The sequence below is a fragment of the Electrona antarctica genome, assembly GCF_951216825.1.
Source record: "Electrona antarctica genome assembly, chromosome: 8".
Classification (NCBI taxonomy): Eukaryota; Metazoa; Chordata; class Actinopteri; order Myctophiformes; family Myctophidae; genus Electrona; species Electrona antarctica.
This window is the reverse complement of record NC_136789.1, coordinates 48,228,144-48,235,702: the sequence shown is the minus strand read 5'-3', so window position 1 is coordinate 48,235,702 and position 7,559 is coordinate 48,228,144.

Sequence of the window (7,559 nt, the reverse complement as noted above, 5' to 3'; positions counted from 1 at the left end):
AGAAGCAAACGTTAGCCGACCTAGCCAGGTGAGCTAACACGCTGTGATCCACCTTCCTACGGATGGTTCTCCGAGGGTGACGGCGGGTGGAAGACCAGATGGAGTTGATAACAGTGGAGTCATCGATGTGGACACTTCGTCCGGCTCCGCGATGGATGTACCTCCGATGAGGAAGGCAGGCGTTGTCCGGGAAGTGGTGCAGTACAGGCGGGGGAGCAAGCCGGTGGAATCTAAACTGGAGGAGCTCCGCGCTCATATATTTGATCAGAGATGACGCTGGATATATCACTATGGACAGGATAGTCCACAGGAGCACAGAGCTCACAGGGAGTTTGTAGATCCACATGATGCACGGGCAGATGTACGTTCACCGAACAGCAGTAGCAGTGGCCAGGTAACTCAGGTGAGTAGAACGCCAACACGCTAACCATTTAAGATGGGGCCCACCGCTATAAATAGTCTCTCCTGCCACCATGCTGATACTCTAACTCTAACTTTAGGATCGAACCAACGTCAGATACAGACGCTATATGGACCGATCCAGACATACGTGCATCGATGTACGTAGTCGCATCGTTAATGTTAAAATCGATTATCGATCCATATCGACATTTTTTGACACCACCTTGGTGGTAGGGAACCTTTGTGCTACATCTTTCATGAAAACAGAAGTACGTAGTAATATATAGTCACTATATAGTTACTATATGTTGTCTCTCCTGTAATAGATAACATTTCTAGATATGCTAATTTTAACAACTTTTCATAGAAATATATAGTCTGAGCTGTATCCCAACCATTCTCTAAAGATATATGATCAATACTAAGAGCGAACCATCAGTTTAAAGTAGAATGCTCCATTCAGATTTGGAGAATTGTGTTTTGGCATGTGGTAACACACAGAAAGCTACCACAGATGCAATGCTATCACATTTTTCCTAGCACTAGGGATGTATACCTTCCCAAAAATCACTATGAGAATTATTTAGCCCATTGGTACAGATGACCCCAGATTTGGGGTCCTGGCTCACGGACTGGAATGAGGAACAACAGTAAAAGCCTATAGGAATATGTGATGTAACATGTATTTTATTTTTCCATGTTTGTTTGTACTGTACGTGTGTTTCTTTCTTTTGCTATTGTTTTCTTTGGATTTTGTTCAAAGATTAATACAAATGTAAGTGACAAAAAAATATATAGCTGATCTACAAGCTCAAAACGCATTTTTAGCTTGTAGATTGGCTATGTTTCTTCCAACCTGTATGCAATGTGGCCCTCTGGAGTGAGTGTGGAAAGTGGCCCTCTCCACAGTACAAGGGTAGGAAAATGTGCCGGCAAAAAACCTTTTATGGCACATATAAGTACTAGTAGTATACGCCATTTAAAAAGACATATCATGGTTTGGACATCAGTTATACTTTCTTGTGCGTGGGTGTGCAAAAAAAATGCTGATCTACAACAACAACAACACATTGCAATTCAGCGCAGTGTGTTTGTAGATCACACCTGATCGGTGGGCGGAGTTTTCCCACGACAATTCGGAAGGGATGATGAAAATAATCTTCTTTATTTTATTTTCTAGTTAGCCTCCCTCTAGTCTACACTACAGCAGTGTGCCTACAGCGTGTCTTTGTCTTTCTCTTGTCAGTGATCCAGCATGATCATCACGGTAAACGTGAGACAGAAAGTTGCTGCCAACCTACCAGCCAGAACTTTCGAAGCAATAAAGCTGCTGCATCTCCCAGATGAAGTTCTGCAGCTAAGCTTCGATCCCAATGAAAAGCAACTCAAGACCTGGAAGATGCAGCAAGAGAGAGATCCTTTCACCTTCAGGCTGACAGCCCATTGATTTGCCGTGATGAGCATAGCACCTTTTGGACGGTGTTTATGCGTTCGGTTGCACATTTTTCCATTGTCAGAGCCAGTGATGGCGAAGAATTGTACTCATCCGTCAACCCACCTAACAGCCTACTCCCTATGAAGAAGCTTGAACTGGTGGACGGCGAAGATGTTGTGGTGATATTGTCGTGAGCTGACGAGCCAGGCTAACAGCTGACCTGGATGCTGTCTGCACCTTCCTGACTGGGACTAGGATGGGTAACTGTAACTGAATTACTCAGGTGTTAAATGGTGTTAAAATGGCAACAAAAAAAAAACAATCAACTGGGACAAATGACAGGACATCAGGTTTACACCATCATAAACATCAAGTGAAACAGATCACACAATCAGAGAAAACAAAAAGAAAAACAGAATAAAATAAAATTAAATGTTAGGTTACTGACCCTAATATGCCACAAGGACTCTACAGAAAAGGCCGTAAATCAAAGTCCTCATTAAGACCCTTGGGGGCTAATGTCTCTAAAGTGTAAAAAAGCTTCTCGTTTGAGTAATAATTTGTTGATATCCCCACCACGTCTGGGCAGTTTAACCTGCTCTATACCCAGGTATCTAAGAGTTGAAACATTGTGTGCTGCTCTAGTGAAGTGTACCGCTACTGGGCTCTTGGGATCATGGTTACAGATGTTGGATCTATGCTCTGAGATCCTAGTTTTTATTTATTTATTGTATTAAGGATCCCCATTAGCTGGTGGCATAGCACCAGCTAGTCTTCCTGGGGTCCACACAAGAATAAACATTACAGTAGACATACAATTACAAATACACATTTGTTAAAGTCAGTATTCAACTTACATTAGTTAAGATAAAAAAAATAAAAAAAATTGCTAAGATTACAAGTTAGAGCATGAAAACAAAAAAACTAAAAACACACAACACTTCACTGTATCAAATGGAATTTTAGATGCTAAAAGTTTTAAGGGGTATGTTAGTTTTGCCTACAGTATATAGGCCAAACCGCAAGGGCACTTAACCACGTAAACACTATACTTAGTGAACTAACTTTCTGTACTTAAACACTATACTTTTGTTATTGTACAGTGAAAATAAGACATTGTGGCAGCCCAGAAAATATTAACCCATTAACACTAGCACGTCGAAGCGGTCTTAATGACCAATTTTGAAATTTTGAAGTGGATTTTCTTTGCCCATGAAGTCCTGAGAAAGTTCCCCTTGCATGACTTTTTCTAAATGTTCGATTCAAATCATCATCGTTTTTTTTCCATCTGAAACATTTTGTAAATATGATTTTAGGCATGCTTATACCTACTATATCTGCACTTTTTCGGTCAAATTGACCGCTGTCCCATTTTCTCCCCCGCAAGCAGTGATGTTCACACCTCCCTCCCGGCTGGAGACGGCCATTGTTCAAGCTAATGGGTAATTTGCATTCCAACTACTTCCACATGTAGGCAAACTTACATTACGAATGTACTCACAACATAGACTAAATGTTGTTTTAGAGATTATTTTTGTTATATGCGGTTTGCAGAAATAACAATGTCTGACTTTATTTTTCCCGAAACGGAAAAAAATATATGGTGAAATATGGTGTGTTGACTGACTGGCGTATTGTTTCCACCAAGCGCATAGCTCAATAGATATAAATAAATGTTGACTATACACGCCATTTTTATAGCATAATTATGTAAGGTGGTGATGATAAAAATAAATCAATTATCCTGGAATAATAAAGTTTATAGCATCGTGACTACGAGCTGTGCATGGTCTAAATGTTTTGTCAGTCAAAAGATAACAGTTCTGTCCGTCCTTCTTTGTCTGTAAACTTCCACGCGACCAGTGGAACTGATTTGCACGCATCACGGCTCTCTTTTTTTTCTCTCTCCCTCTCTCGTGGAGAGGGAGAGAATATATTCATGAATCCAAGTAACTGACGGTGAGGTATGCGGAAGTGCATTTTAGATTAGATTTTAGATTAGCTGTAGCACTACACTGCTATAAACCTCAGCTGCTGCTGAGATGCAGACCTCTGGCGTTGGCACAATCAATCAAATATATATTAATTACATTGATGCACCCTTGCCCCTTACCCATACACGTGTAGCCTATAATGTCTCCCCCTCTATATAAAAATGACAATATATAACTCTAATGTCGTATTTCGTCTGACTGGGCAATGCGCCTGGCTCTGGCTGTGGTATTTTATTGGCTCAATACAAAGTCGGACAGTGTTTTATCCGTTCCCAAACTGTGTTGGACCCCTGTTACCTCCTGACCGAGCTGACGCACCCCCAACTCCCAGTATTGTATTTGTTATTTGGTCTAAAATGATTTTTATATATAATCCGTTAATCACACAATCAAAGACCAAATAATTTGCAGGCAGTTGGCGTTAATTACCTCGCGCTGCGCAAGGGTATTCAATATAGCGCTCACACCGTCAATATAATTATAGTTTGGTAAACTGAAATGAAAAAGAAAAAATAAGTCGAGTTGTCCTGTCGAGTTGAAACGCTGCCTTGAATTAGTTGGAATGTGACAATTAGAAGACAATGGCAAGTCGTCAGCCCCCCCCGCCGCGGGGGGAGAGGTGTGAAGAGCATTAGAAGAGATGCAGGGAGAGAGTGGCCAATGGAATTGCACGAAAAACACGGTCATCATGACCGTTAGCCGTCAGAGTAGTAGTGAGTTTTGTTCAGACACGATAGTGTTAAGACCGGGAATGCATCTGTCACCTTAGCTTTTCTTTTTTTAACTAAAATCTTTGCTTCTGGGGGTCCCTGGAAGAACATGTTTTCAGATGGGGGTCCCTGGAACTAAATGTGGAATGCACTCCCCGTTGCAGTCAGAACTGCGGCATCACTCCCAATCTTCCGCCGCAGTCTGAAGACCCACCTTTTCAGACTCCATCATGGCCCATAGCACTTATCCTACCCCCTTAGATAGCACTTTTTAGACTTTGATAGCATTTGAAACAGACTTATAGCATGTCATGTAGACAGCACAATAATTGCATTGTATATAGTCATAGCACATCATAGTAGCCTACATATTTATAGCATAGTATAGTATATATTCATAGTTAATATGTATAGTGTCATTATATAGATATGTTCTAGTTACGTTCTTAGCTTACGCATGTTTCTTGATAAATGCATTTTATATATGTGATGTATTCCCATACTTTTGTTCCTGCCTAATGTAAGTCGCTCTGGATTAAGAGCGTCTGCTAAATGCCTAAATTGTAAATTGTAAATGTTTTCAGATGGGGGTCGGCGGCCAAATACAGATAATTTTGGAGCTCCTTGACATGGAAAAGTTTGAGAACCACCGACATAGAAACTTCTTTTCTTTTTTTTCTTCTTTTCTTTTCTTTTTTTTTTTTTAGAAAACTGTCATGATTTAGAACAGGGGTTCTCAACCCATGGGTCGCGACCCCTCGGGGGGGTCACCAAATTATTTTGGGGGGTCCCCAAATGATATTAAAAAAAACAACTGAATGGCTGGGAAATGGAAATTAAGAGTTTACATAGTACACATACCCGGCCAAAAACGTTGAGAACCTCTGATTTAGAAGACATTTGTAGAATATGGTCTCAGGTCTTAATTGGTTAAAGAAAGAGCACATGAAACTTACTGAGGTGTGGCTGGTCTTCAGCTTCCGGTTTAATAGAAACGTCTTCAGCTTCCTGTTTAATAGAAACGTCTTCAGCTTCCTGTTTAATAGAAATGTCCCTGGCTAAGTCTGGAGAGTTCATCTTCACCTGGGAGTGATGCATCATGGGTATTGTAGTTCTTATGAGTCTGGAGAGTTCGTCTTCACCTGCAGTCTGGACTCCGGTCTGAAATAAAGTGAATAAGGAAGGAGTGGGAAATTGGTTATATTGTTTTTTTTTTATTGGCCTAAAATATTGCCTATATACTTACATAAATTAATGAATCCACTTGCTGACCGGCTGTCGGTATTGAGCAATATATTTTATAGGGGTTCATATGTGACCATACCATTACCTATATAAGGCAAAATTGTCACGTTTTCATTATGCTTTAAGTAGCATGTGACGTGTCAAACTAGGAGTTGTCATGATATCGAGTTCATTCCAAGCATTAGTTTTGCACAAAAAAACACTCCTGGCGTCTCTACTTTCGGGGTGAGTCATCCACTAGTCCCCAGAGACAGAGAGAGCGCAAGAGGAGTGGTCACTAGATGGCAGTAGAATAGAGTGGTATTTTATTATATAGTTTACTGAATATTTCTACTTGTTTCTACTCTAGTTAATACAGTCATGTGTGAGTATGGTTCTAACTCCCCTAATGAGGGGAGAGAGGGGGGCTATAGTTGTTGAGTACTTAACAACTTGAGTACATATGGACAAAGTTTCAAACTTCCCTAATGAACATTCCACAGGAAGAGGCAATCACAGCTCATGTTATAACATAATATATAACAGTTATACTCTATGTGGTCGGTAAATCATAAGGTGAGCTGCGGTGTGCGCTCCGCTCAGTAGGATACAAGAGCAGTGACTACACAGATGTGTGTGGGGAGGCTAAATTGGGGAGAAAGGGTGGGGGTAAAAATGTATTGGCTACTGCAAATATTATTTGCAGATATATTTGCATAGGTACACTTACAATGTTTCATTTCTACAATGCTGTGCATTTTATTTCTGCAGGTAAAGTATAATGCAATATATTGAACAGGTCAAACCAATCAGACAAGTATTAATCTTAATGAATACACATACAAATATGTAGCCCAGTCTACAATTCATCCCTTAATTCATTTAGACTACTGGCTAAAATTCATGTAATATATAAATAGGTTAAAACATTTAAACATTATTCTAAATAAACCTGAATGCATATGGTTTAAATAGGGACAAATATATGGAAGAAGCCATGTATTAAAATAGGAAACTAATTCACAGTGCTTTGAGTTGAAACCTTGAAATTAGTGCATTAGGCCTTTAATGCATGGTTTGTTTGCATTGTACATTGCCCAGCACATGGTGTGCAGGCACACAATCTTGTTAGCAGAAGTTGTGTCAATCTCGTTTTCTTTTGTTTTTGATTTGTTCATGCTTAATTGACAGCCAATCGGGAGTCCAGTCTCAGGTGGAGGTGGGTTCTCAGAGCCAGCTAGGGAACAGGTGTTCTAAATCAGCCCAAAAGCCTCTAATCAGTCATTCTAACAGAGACAGGCAGAGTGAGAAGTCAGTTTGTTCAGTTGATCCTGTGTGAAGAGAAATAAGTTTGTAACCTTGGTTGACGACCAGTTATCCTGTTTGGTGTGAACTTTATTGATCTGCAAGAGGACACTGGCAATTGTGAGCATCACAGTGTGTTCCATTGGAACACACTGCCCTGCTGAAGAGTGGCTGTCTCTACTGTTTCTTCTTCCTGAGTGTTTCTTCTGGAGTTTGTTCTCCTGGAGTGTTTCATCGCTGCTGTTCCCTGTGCTGCATTCCCACCATCACGCAGCTAACCCTCACCATTCCCCCTCTAACATATCCCTGGACTCGTGAGTACTGTACATGAGCACGTGCACTTTTATTTTATGCTTGTGAAACAAGTGAAGCGGCCACTACAGTTTGTAGGCCACAACGCACCCAAGCCACGACTCAGGCCTGCAACGAGGGTTCGGTTAGGGTCACTAAAGAACTTTAAGTTGCAAAGTCAGGTGTGTGAGTGTGCGA